Below are 13,721 nucleotides of genomic sequence, written 5' to 3' on the forward strand. Positions count from 1 at the left end.
CTTTTTAAATGAATAACTCTCTGAAATACTTTTATAATACTTTTTCCCCCAACATGTATACTCTGTGATTGCCTCTTCACATGACAATGAATTTTAAGTCTAATTTTCTACACAGATATTAGGATGATAATTAAGTCTTTCCTCTTTGGTAAGTCATTTCAAAAATTTATTCGCATTTAGAGACATTTTATCTCTTCTTCATTAACTTGCTATTTTGAATAATTACAGATTCACAAAAAGTTGCCAAACTATTACAGATAGTTTCTATTTAATCTTCATTCAGCTCTCATCAAACGGTGACATCTTGCACAGCTTTAATATTCTATTGAATCCAGAAAATTGACACTGCTACAATGTGTACACATTTTTGTTTCCATATATTACATGTATAGGGTCATGTAATAACCACCACAATCAAAGCATAGAGCTATTATATCACCATAAGAATACGCCTTGCTTGTATGGAAACCTCAAATCTGTTCTTCATCTCTATAATTTTGCCATTTTGAGGAATGTAAATAAACTTCTTTCAATAAATAATACTATTTAAATAAAACATCATGCTACATGTAACCCTTTGATAATAGGATTAAATAAAAATAATAATATTTTTATTTAAATATTCTTTAAATAAGAAAATCATACTACATGTAACCCTTTTATTTACCCGGCATCATGCCCCTGAGATTCATTTAAGTTGTTGCAAGTACCAATAGTTTGTTCTTTATTATTGCTGAGTAATATTCCATGATGTGGCTGTGTCAAAGTTTGGTTTACTACTTACCTATTATATAACACTTTTTTTCCAGTTTAGGCTAATACAAATACGAACAATCATGTACAGGTCTCTGTGTGGACTAAGTTTTCATTTATCTGGGATAAATGCCCAAGAAGGCAATTGTTAGGTCATATGGTAAATGTGTGTTTAGTTTTTTAAAAAACTGATGAAACAGTTTTCAGGAGTGGCTGTACTATTTTACATTCCTAATAACAAGGTATCAGAGGGACATATGCTGCATCAGCAGCAGCATTTGGTATTGCCACTATTTTCTATTTTAACGGTCTAATAGGTGTGTAGTGATATGTCTTGTGGTTTTAATCTGCATTTCTATAACAACTCATGATATTACACATGTTTCATCACTTATTTGCCATGTGCAGATACTCCTCTGTGAAATGTTTTTCATGTCTTTTGTCCATTTGTAGCTTTTATTGTTGAATGTATACTGTACCTTGAGTTATTTATAAATTTTAAATATAAAGATAGTTTGCAAATATTCTCCCAGTCTGTAGCTTGTCTTTTCTTCCTCTTAATAGAGGCTTTTGCAGATCAAACGGTTTTACTTCTGATGAAGTCCAATGTATCATTTTCAAAAATTATGCATCATTTTTTCTGGTGTCATGTTTAAATATTTTTTTGCTTAGCCTTATGTTCCAAAGATTTTATCCTGTGTTTACTTCTAATAGTTTTATATTTTGAAGTTTTATATTTAAGTCAATGATGCATTCTGGGTTAAGTTTTTAATTGACAGATTTAGTTTAAGGTCAATGATTGTCTATTGGTATGCACGTGCTTCATCACCATTTGTTGAAACGTCTGTCATTCCTCCATTGAATCACATTTGTGCCTATGCCAAAAATCAAACGACCATATACGTGTAGTTCTATTTCTCTTCTGTTTGGTTCCATTCTATGTGTCTGTCCCCTCTAAAAATAATAGTTACAAAAAGTTTTGTAATTAGGTAGACTGACTCCGCCCACTTTATTCTTCCTTTTCAAAATCGTTTCATCAATCCTAGTGTATTTTTCTCTCCATATGACTTTCCAAGTAATCTTATCCATAAGTACAGAGTATCTTTCTGGGGTGTCAATTGCATTATGCTAACCCTGTTTATCAATTTACTGAGAACTGATATATTTACCAAGTTGAGTCTTCCAATCTATGAACATGGTTTATATGTCAATTTATCTATACCATCTTTGATATATTTCATCAGTGTATCATAGTTTTCAATATATAGGTCCTATACATGTTTTGTTAGATTTATAACTAAACATTTCATTTTTTCTCTGAGTGATTATTAATGGCATTGTATTTTTAATTTTGATTTTTCCTTGTATTCATTGCTAGTGTATAGAAAGACAATTCACTTTTTATGTTAATTTTATATCCAGGGATACCTCTTTTTAGTCATGTTTGACTTCAGATTTTCAAAGTCTAAAGTCCATATTTTATCACACAATACTATTCTCTGCAACCTTCAGAATGTAGTTAATGTGGCATTATAAGATGTTTTGTAAATTATCTCCATGGCTTTGTCTAAGACTCCAATACTAATTAATCAAGGATTTGTTTAAATTATTATACTTTAAGTTCTAGGGTACATATGCACAACGTGCAGGTTCGTTACATACGTATACATGTGCCATGTTGGTTTGCTGCACCCATCAACTCATCATTTACATTAGGTATATGTCCTAATGCTATCCCTCCCCCAGCCTCCCACCCCCTGACAGACCTTAGTGTGTGATGTTCCCCTTCCTGTGTCCATGTGTTCTCATTGTTCAGCTCCCACCTATGAGTGAGAACATGTGGTGTTTTGTTTTCTGTCCTTGTGATAGTTTGCTGAGAATGATGGTTTCCAGCTGCATCCATGTCCCTACAAAGGACATGAACTCATCCTTTTTTATGGCTGCATAATATTCCATGGTATATATGTGCCACATTTTCTTAATCCAGTCCATCATTGATGGACATTTGGATTGGCTCCAAGTCTTTGCTATTGTGAATAGTGCCACAATATGCAAGTTGCAATGTTGGTACTGCCTTTATTTTAACCAGAAAGTGTAAACAAAAGTTTTTCAGTTGACAGCCAATCCACATGTTTCTACCTAAAATATTTCCTAAATATTTATTATTAAAGATCACTTGAAGCCGGGAGTTCAAGGCCAGTCTGGTCAATGTGGTGAAACCTTGCCTCTACTAAAACTACAAAAATTAGCTAGGCATGGTGACACATGTCTGTTATTCCATATACTTATACTTGGGAGGCTGAGGCACGAGAATCGCTTGAATCCAGGAGGTGGAGTTTGCAATTAGCCGAGATCATGTCAATGTACTCTAGCCTGGGCAACAGAGTAAGATTCTGTCTCAAAAAAAAAAAAAAAAACAAAGTGCAAAGTCTTTAAATATATATTGTTAGTACTCAGCAAAATGAGCTTATTTCCTCTGTGTGTGTGTGTGTGTGTGTGTGTGTGTGTGTATAAAGATAATTAAATCTGGTTATTTATATTTAATTTTAAAAGTAAAGAGTAGCCAAGAGCTTGATTATAAGACAGATTTTCTGAAGGTTTTTTATTTTTAAAATATCTGATTCCCTTTGTTTATAAGATTTCTCTATAGGTACATAGTATCACATTTACATCACTGTGCTTGCTATACTGTTTTGCACAGACAGCGACTGAGTGTCGTTCAGTTGTATTAAATTACTTGTTATTTCTGGACCTAGAAAATTACTAGTGTTTTAATCAGATTATGTGTGCCAAAGATCTGTTTCTTGTTTTTCTGTCCTAAAATCTGATTTCTATACCTTAAAACAAAAAAACAAACAAACAAAAACTGATAAACACTACCACATAGATTAGATTGTCATTTTTATTTTTATATATTTTTTAAAATGTGGCCGGGTGTGGTGGCTCATGCCTGTAATCCCAGCACTTTGGGAGGCCAAGGCAGGTGGATCATGAGGTCAAGAGTTTGAGACCAGCCTGGTCAATATGGTGAAACCGTGTCTCTACTAAAAATACAAAAATTAGCCGGGCGTGGTGGCTCACACCTGTAGTCTCAGCTACTCAAGAGGCTGAGACAGAAGAATTGTTTGAATCTGGGAGACTGAGGTTGCAGTGAGCTGAGATCATGCCACTGCACTCCAGCCTGGGCGACAGAGGGAAACTCTGCCTAAAAAAAAAAAAAAAAAAAAAAAAAAGTGACAAATTCTAATTGATGAGTGTATCTTTCCTCTGCCATACCATTTCTTGAAATGTATAACTGATGTAAATTTCTAAGTATCAACAGAAGGCTACATTTTTTTAGTGGTGTTTTAATAGCCCATAAATATCTGACATTATAATTTTTGAAAATTAATGCAAAGAATAAATGTGAAAAGCATCTTTGACAAATGATAAAATTTACAAATAATGATAAACAGGGTTGGTCATTAGCAAAGTTATAAAGTGTGTTGATCATCTCTCTACCCTTTTTTCTCCATGTGCTCACAGCCTGAACAGCCCTCTTGTTCTCCTGAATATATTGTCATCATCTTATATCACCTTTCCTTCACCCCACTTCATCAGGGCCCTAGTCTCTGTCATAAGGCAGTTTAGATACATTGATCAGGAAACTTGTAGGCAGATGCCCAAGTTTGAATTTTAGCTTATTTACTTACTGATTGAGTGGCCTTGGAAAACTACGGTTAAACAGTTCTGTGCCTGAATTTTAATATCTGTGAAATGGGTGAAACTTTGCTTATTTTACAAGGTTGCTGCAAGGATTGAATGAGTTATATTTCAGTAAAGCATTTATAAAGTGGCACAGAGTAAACGATCAAAACTTGTCATCACAGTAAGTGGAATGAGTTATTCTGGATATAATGACTCGTGCTATACTGGCAGCTGACAAAAAAGTAACCTCTTTCAAATAATCTAACTAAAGTGATTAGAATATTGGCCAAAATGTTGTTTTATCTCACACACTTCTACTTCCTACCTTCCTCCATATCAATACAGTGTAACCTGCAGTTCAGCCAATACTAAGAAATTCAAGAACAAAAAGAAGCCAGTGGAAGAGATAGTTTTGCTCAGAATAATTTTCTTTGGTAGACAGGAATGTTATTCTATATGCTATTCTTTCTCTCTCTAGATACCATCTTAAACTCTTCCATTCAAGAAGCTTAAAGGCAAATCCTTTTCTATGCACAGGCTTGATTCATCTAGCTTTCATCAGGAATAAGTCGTTCTGATAGGGACTATTATATTGACATTATTGTGGTCAAGGTAAGTAAACAGACTATTATTGAAAAGGGTTGTAAATGGCAGGTTTTTACTTCTGCTTGCTGTAAGTTTTGAATAGACAACTCTACTAACTCCTCAATAACTCGAATTTCTAAAATGAAATTCATGATAATTTATACAGAGATTGTGTGGATATTAACTTATAAATTTTCTTTGTAAATGGTAAAAAAACTAATTAATTTTGAATTATTTGTGGAGCATATTAATTATTTAAGTAATTAATAATCACATAGTGAACAAACGTTTTCAAAAGCTTAAGCATTTATAATTCTAAAATTAATAATGATTCACCATAAGTTTATTATATATTAATTCAAGCATGTCTAGTTGGTGCCTATTTTTAATAATATTTGTATTTATTCATTAATTTGACTTCGTTATTGGGTATCTATTGTATCAGACACTATGCCAGGTACTGGGTACACAACATTGAGCAAAAATAGATATAGTACCCACCTTTAGGGATATCACATTCATTTTTAAAATACACTTATTTTAAAATTGTTTGCATATTTCACTTTTCTGTAATACCTCCTTGCCTTTCTTTCCCCTCTCATTTATCCAAATTAATGAGATCGGAATATTTTGATCCAGACTCCCTCTCTCCATGCATCCTTCCCTTGCTGAAGAGGTTTTAAAATATATTAAGAAAAGGGTATAAGCTACAGATTAATAAAATTATGTAACTATAGGATTTCCAAGTAAAATTAATCAAAATTTGTGTCCTCAGCCAGGCTTCACTATCCTGCTCAATAGGTTTCCACATAGCATCTGAGAGAATAGCACATTCTCTGCCTTAATGGGAGGCAAAAGCATAATCAGGAGACTAATTGGTGATCATAGAATCAGATCCAGGTTTTCAGTGCAATCACTGAAAATTTTTACTGATATGGAACTCAGAGAGCCTGAAAGGGCTATCTTCTACACTGGGACAAAGACTCCTGATGATGAGACCATGGAGGCAGTATAGGTCAAAACCTTGGGCCAGGGAAATCTCAATCCCTTGCTCGTGCTTGAGGTACATGGACAAGTTTTGCCAATGAAGCTCTTTACTTTTCTTATGATAGAGGTGAGTGTCCACTTGTCTATGTTGCTGTTTGTTATTATTTATTGGAACACTGCTGTGATGCTGGAAGTAATTCAGTCATCTACTGACCATCAGATGAAACACAATGGCTAACGATGGGTAAACAGAAACATATAGGGTGACAGAATTAGTGATAACATTGTAGAGTTACCATTCTAGCTCAGGGATGCTTAACTCCAGAATTCAAATGATCAAGAACAGTGTACCATAATGACTTTGAGCACAGACTCTGAAATCAGGCTGCCTGGCTTTAAAGCCTGGCTTTGCTGATTGTTATCTGCAGGATCCTGGGCAAGTTACTGAAACTTCCTGTTCCTGTTTCCTCTGTAAAATTAAGGAAAACAATGCACCTGCTTTCACATTATTGAGAATATTTGCTAAGTGGATTCATGTAAACCACACATAATAGTGTCTGGCACATAAGAAGTACTTAATAACTTTTAGCTATTATTCTCATTACATGGCAGACATAAACCAAAAATAAAATTCTAAGCCCCCAACTGACTGAATGGAACCCCTCTTGGCCAAGGAGAACTCAACAAAACCTGAAAAACTTAGTTCAGGCCATAATGAGAAGGGGAAATCAGATATGACACATACCTCTTCCCTTTGGTGTTTAGACACAATGGACAGCACTGACATTAAAACAGTGCTCTTAAGACCGAGAAAACAGACTCTTTGTAGCAATAATTCTATGACCAAATTTCAACCTAACTGGTATAGCATCATATGACAGATAAGAGTCCCTGAAGGAAATCAAAATATTTACCCCCAAATATATTTCCTTGACATATGCTGAAATGGCCTTGCAAATCTGTTCCTTGTGGGAAAAAATTTGCATTCCGTACAGAATCTTCTTCCCTTGCCAGGTCTTTCCCAGCGACTCTGACATCTTTTAAGGTCTGATAAGGGCCATTCATCATCTTTTCTTCCTAGAGTCTGCTACATGGAGGCTTCATGTACCTGATAAAAACCTTAACTTCCACAACTCCCATATCTAAACTCAAGCATTTGTTTATGCTGAATTCAGCTCTTCAGGGAGAATTAAGAATCAGAAAATCTTTACATCCACCAATTTCCTGGAAGCCACCACTTCAAGATGTCCCAATTTTCTGGGTGGAACCAATGTATAATTTAAATAAATTATTTACATTAAGGTATAACATATGTATACCTTACATATATTATTTATGTCTTTGCCTGCAACTCTGTCTCCCTAGCATGTATAAAACCAAGGTGTAACTCATCACCTTAGGCACATGTTCTCAGGAACCCCTGAGGCTGTGTTATGGGCCATGGTCCCTAACCACAGCAAAATAAACCTCTAAACCTAGCAGGGCAGTCATAGAGCTATAAATAATATCCTTTAACTCCATGTTACACATCCAGGCCACACTGATGCAAAGGGTGGGCTCCCAAGGCCCTGGGAAGCTACAGTCCTGTTGTTCTTTAGGTACAGCCCTCATGGCTGCCTTTAAGGGCTGGCGTTGAGTGCTTGTGGCTTCTGTAGATGCACGGTGCAAGCTGTCAGTGAATCCACCATTCTGGGGCCTGGGGGACAGTGGACCTCTTCCCACAGCTCCACTAGGCCATGCCCTAGTGGAGACTCTGTGTGGAGGCTCTGAACCCCCATTTTCCCTCTGCACTGCCGTAGCAGAGGTTCTACACGAGGGCTCTGCCCCTGCAGCAGATTTCTGCCTGAACAATCACGCATTTCCATACATCCTCTGAATTCTAGGCAGAGGTTCCCAAACTTCAGTTTTTGCCTTCTGCATACCTGCAGGCCCAACACTGAGTGACAGCCACCAAGGCTTGAGGTTTTCACCCTCTGAAGCAATGGCCTGAAGTATATACCTTGACCCCTTATAGCCATGGCTGAAGCTGAAGCAGCTAGGACACAGGGCACCATGTCTCAAGGCTGCCCACAGAAGCAAGGCCCCGAACCACAAATCCATTTTTTTTCTTCTGCACCTCTAGGCCTGTGATGGGAAGATTGCAGCAAAGGTCTCCGAAATACCCTGGGAGGCATTATATCCATTGACATGGCTAAGAACATTCAGCTCTTATTTACTTACGCAAATTTCTGCAGCCTTGAATTCCTCCTCAGAAAATGGATTTTTCTTTTCTACTGCATAGTGAGGCTGCAAATTTTCTAAACTTTTATGCTCTACTTCTCTTTTAAATTCTAGTTTCAGGTAATTTGTTTAAACAAATGAGCATAGGATTTTAGAAGCAACCAAGCCACCTCTTGAATGCTTTGTTGCTTAGAAATTTCTTCCACTCGATACCCTAAATCATTTCTCTCAAGTTCAAAGTGCCACAGATCTCTAGAGCAGGGACACAATGCCACCAGTCTCTTTGCTAAAGTATAGCAAGATTGACCTTTACTCCAGTTCCCAATACATTTTTCATCTCCGTCTGAGACCACCTTAGCCTGGACTTCACCATTCATATCACTAACAGCATTTTGGTCACAGCCATTCAACAAGTCTCCAGGAAGTTCCAAACTTTCCCTCATCTTCCTGTCTTCTTCTAGTCCCTCCAAACTGTTCCAACTTCTGCCCTTTACTCAGTTCCAAAGTCACTTCCACACCTTCAGGTGTCTTTATGGCAGTACCCCCCACTCTGTCAGTACTGATTCTCTGTATTAGTGAGTTCTCAAAGTGCTGTAAAGAACGACCTGAGACTGGATAATTTATAAATAAAAGATGTTTAATTGACTCACAGTTCCTGTACTGTACGGGGGGCATGGTTGTGGGGCCTCAGGAAACTTACAATCATGGTGGAAGGCAGAGTAGAAGCAAGCACATCCTCACACGGTGGCAGTAGAGAGAAAGTAAAGGAGGAAGTGTTACATACTTTTAAAAAAACAGATGTCGTGATAACTCCCTCAGTCTCATGAGAAGAGAAAGGGGAAATTCTGCCCCCATGGTCAATGGCCTCCCACTAGATCCCTCCCCCATCGTTGGGAATTACAATTTGACATGAGATTCAGGTGGGGACACAGAGACAAACCATATCATACAAGAACGTCTATACCAGTTCTATTCACAAGGGATAGCCCCAAACTTGAAATAACTGTTGTTGCATTACATACAACCCTCCAGACTTAGTAGCTTATGACAACAAGCATTTATTTAGCTCACAGTTCTATAAGTCATCTGGGCAGTATTTTCTTGAAGAGAGGAGCCGGTAAATGGTACCATAACAAGTATACATCATGGTGTGCCAGCAGATTAGACTGAAAATTACTCATGACTTTGGCAATAAAGAAGTGTTTGGTGATCTTAAACATAAAATAATTTAGTATACATAAACTTACATGTTCTATATACTCACTATTAAAGTCAAAACTATACACAGTATTCCCTCTTTTCTCTGACATTATTAATAATAGAATGTTCTGGTAAACATATTCAGGTTAATGATTCCCATATATGATCTAGAACAGTGTCTGGCACAGATTACGTACTCAATAAATGTTTACCTACATAAGTTTGCCAATATTTATATAAATGGATTAAGATAAAAATATATCTACTACTATACTAAAGTGAACAGGTTGATGCAATTTGTTTTATTTCACCACTATTAGAGTCTGCCAGAAAGATGTTACTCTGTAAGCAAAGAATTTCATCATTTTGTTAGCATATCTAAGAAATGCTCCTCAGTATAAAATAATATATATGGTATTTCTTAATCCTATTATATTTTGTAGGAAGGGAAAGAAGAGGGTTCAGGAAAAGGTCATAATCCATTATGTGAACTAAATATTACACACTAGTTTCTGAAAGCATAGATATATATGCCCCAGTTATTATAATAATAACAGGACCAACTTCCTGGATGGAGGATTCTGAAAACATATTTTAAAATTTGGCTAATCTTTCATATCCATGTCTTGAACTTTTTTAGTTAATGGCATTTTGGAGATCTTTAGGTAATGACATATCTCTATGGAGATAGCAAACAGTGTTAGTTGATGGAGTGCTGTATTGGTAATCTGCCCTATAGCAGAATTACCTCTACTAAGAGTGAGAGTTAAGGAAGGCAACCTAATAATTTCAAGGCAGGTATTGTAGCAAGGATGATTTACATCACACACGTACAATCACATGCACACATATGCAATCATAAAAATTGAAACTAAAAATATCACTGTGTTGATATATCTTTCAATTGGCTAAAAGATTTTATATTTATCCCACCTTGCCTCCAACCACATCACTTTATGCTGTAGAAAAATAGCCATGTTAAGTACCATTAAGAGCTAAGGAGTAGCATCTACATTTTAGCCCAGATTTAATATATAGTAATATTTGTCTTACTAAAAGTTCCATGCTTAATTTCTTCCCTTTAGAAAACCCATTCTGAATACCAACCACATTGACATTCTCAACTGAAGGAAATTTCATTATTTTCCATTATTAGACTTTGTCTTTAACCCAAGGGAAAAATTGGAAAGAAAACCAATAAAATGATACGAACTTCAAATATATGATGAGACATTAAAGATATAATTAAATCATGCACTTTGGCGTTCATATACAATTTGTATTATTTATGTATAGAGGCACATTAGCAATACACAGGAGCTTGAGTACCTGACCATATATTCTAGTAAGGAATTCAGTACAAGGCAAAACCAGAAAAAATGTATTCACCTCATAATGAAGACCCTGAGGACACCATGATAGCCATCCTCCAAGGTATTTTGCGTTCACACAGTCTTTTGAGCACTTCAGAAGAAAGACATTTCATGTGAACTCTTTGTGATTCTTCCTCTAGTCTTGGGAAACTCCTCCCCAAGTCTATTCCTGTGTTATCTCCTGTAGAGGATGCTTGCTCATATAGATTGCTGCTTCTTCCAATTATTTTATTCCATACTCTGAGAGAAGATTTTTTTTAATAGCACAGCTAAATAGTGCTACTGATTGTTTTCCTTTTAAGCAAATTCAAGTGTAATTGTATTTATACCCAAAGACTGGGGTGACGAGTAGGGGTAGGCACGGCTAGTATGAAGCAAATAAAGTTTTTTTTACCCACCCACTTCCCTCTAGTAATTTTCTTATGCTATTTGTCATCCCTGATCATTAAACTACACTAGCTTTTCTTTGATATTTTCTGGTTTACTTTTACCCTTAGAGATTAAGAAGCTTTTCAGCTACTTGGTAACCCAGTGCCCCATTCTCATGCAGACGATGTCTGGTTTCACCTTAGGGTCAACACCATTTGCTTCCAAACTTTCTAAAATAAGTTTTCTCCCCAATTTTCTTTTCAATCCTGTACTCTGAATGTATTTACCTGATAAAAATTGAGTACTAATATTAGGCCTTCTAAAGATATGCTGTCCAAAGCAGTGGTCCTAATGTATTGATTTTAGCTTTTACAGCAGTCTGATGTGAGAGATATTTGGAGGTAGGTAGGCACTTCAGAACCTCTCAAAACTCAGAATGCTGGCAGTCATTTGTGATGAATATATGTAAAGTATCCTTGGGATTCAGTATCAAGTTTATTCGTGGAAACTTGTAGAACTCACTTCTTAGGACAGTTGAGATACTAATACAGGATTTCTTCCAAGTTGTAATCTAATGCATTCATTAATAAAAACATTAAATTAAAAGTCCTGGTTGGACCTTGGGTTCCATCACAGGGGATGTTCCATGTGAATGAGTGAGGAAATCCTGAGGCCTTATCTACCAGCAGAATTGGGTGAAGAGACACCAGAGGGAGGAATCTCAGTCCTCAAAGAAAATAGCCAGCGGGCATGTAGCTGTGGGGCAGAAGTGGAGTGTGCAGGGTAGCACCCTGAGTGGCCTCAGTTGCAGCAGTAACAGCAGCACAAACACAGTTCTGGCCAAGGAGGTGGCTTAAGCTGTTGGTAAAATGACACAACAGCTCTTTCTCCATAGTATGTGAGTTGACAAAACAAAGGACAGGGTTCCCATTACAATCTCCTTCAAGCTCTTTTCCCTTGTCACTCAGAGCTGATTTGTACAAAAACATGCTTTGCACTTGTACCTGGAGGAACTGGAGACAGTGGGTTCGAACTTTAGCAGTCATCTACCTGGTGTCCATAGTGGTTGTGGTTGCCTTATGCATGTGGGGACTACAGAAACTGGAGATTCAAATGCACACCAAAAGCTTGGTTTATCGCTGGAATTGTTTTTGCTGTTGACAATACCTATATCACTGTGGGTTATATTGCTACAGTTAGTGCATTCCATGCAACCTAAACTACAAAAACCAATCATAAGGATTCTTTGGATGGTACCCATTTACAATTTAGATAATTGGATACTCCAGCATTACAATATATGTGAATACCTGCAGAGAATTCTATAAAGCTTATGTCATTTACAACTTTATGAGATTCCTTACCAATTATCTAACTAACCATTATTGAAATCTGGTGCTAATTATTGAAGCCGAAGATCAGCTGAAACATTTTCCTCCTTTATGTTGCCGTATACCATAGTCTATGGTAGAAGTATTGCTGTTTAGGCAAACTAGGCATATTACAGTATACAGATGTCAGACCATTCACCGCCATCATTGTTTTAATCTATGAACTGCTTGTTATGTATGATTAGCTTTTTATATACTTAGACTTATTTAGTTATAATAAACAACATGTCACAATTGTTTGCCATGTATTGTCTTCTGCTATTTTATAAAAATCTAAAGGAAGAACTGAGCCCAATCCAACATGTTGGCAAATTTCTTTGTGTAAAGTTGGTATTTTTTGTTTCTTTTTGGCAAGTAGTAATTATTGCTTTGATGGTAAAAGTTGGCATTATTTATGAAAAGCATGTATGGAAATGGCAAACTGTAGAAGCTGTGGTTCCGGGAATCCAGGACTTTATATCTGCATTGAGAGGTTCCTTGTTGCTATTGCCCATCACTACCCTTTCTCATTAACCATATCTCCAAGAAGCAGAACATGGCTCATGCTCTGATTCCTTTCTTGCCATGTGGGAAGTTTCAGAAATTAGTATTTTTGAACAAATAAGGCACATTGGATGGACAGTCAGGAGACATCATAGGAAATATTTGTTTCCTGAGAATCACAATCAGAATGAGCATACAAGCTTATTATCATCATCATGGAGATGCAATTTCCACAGCCTCTTTTATGTTACTTTGACCCATGGATCACTATAAGGATTTGGACACACTGAGACTCCCCAGACTACGGCTACTATGCCTAAAATATCTGATGAAATACTTAATAATACTATAGGAGAGAAAAAAATTCAGATAAATCTGTGGATTCTTGAACAGTGTGGAAATCAAACTGCAATTACAATATTGTATCATTACCTGGTATTCCATGGCTCAGGATTTTGTGCTTGGGAAAAGCCATGAATAATGGGAAATTTCAACACAAAAATAGCTGAAAGCCAGGTACAACTACTGGATATATATATATATATGTGTGTGTGTGTGTGTATATATATATATATGTGTGTGTGTGTGTGTGTGTATATATATATATATAATCCTGTGTGTGTGTGTATATATATACACATATATACACATACGTTTTGTACATCAAAGGTAA

The 13,721-nt window shown here is 36.3% G+C and overlaps 1 pseudogene; it reads left to right on the forward strand.

Annotated features, from left to right (window-relative positions):
* The first annotated feature begins 11,654 nt into the window (after nt 1-11,654).
* Nucleotides 11,655-13,437, forward strand: LOC101008629 (annotated as a pseudogene).
* The last annotated feature ends 284 nt before the right edge of the window (nt 13,438-13,721 follow it).

This window comes from Papio anubis, chromosome X, assembly GCF_008728515.1.
Source record: "Papio anubis isolate 15944 chromosome X, Panubis1.0, whole genome shotgun sequence".
Taxonomy (NCBI): Eukaryota; Metazoa; Chordata; class Mammalia; order Primates; family Cercopithecidae; genus Papio; species Papio anubis.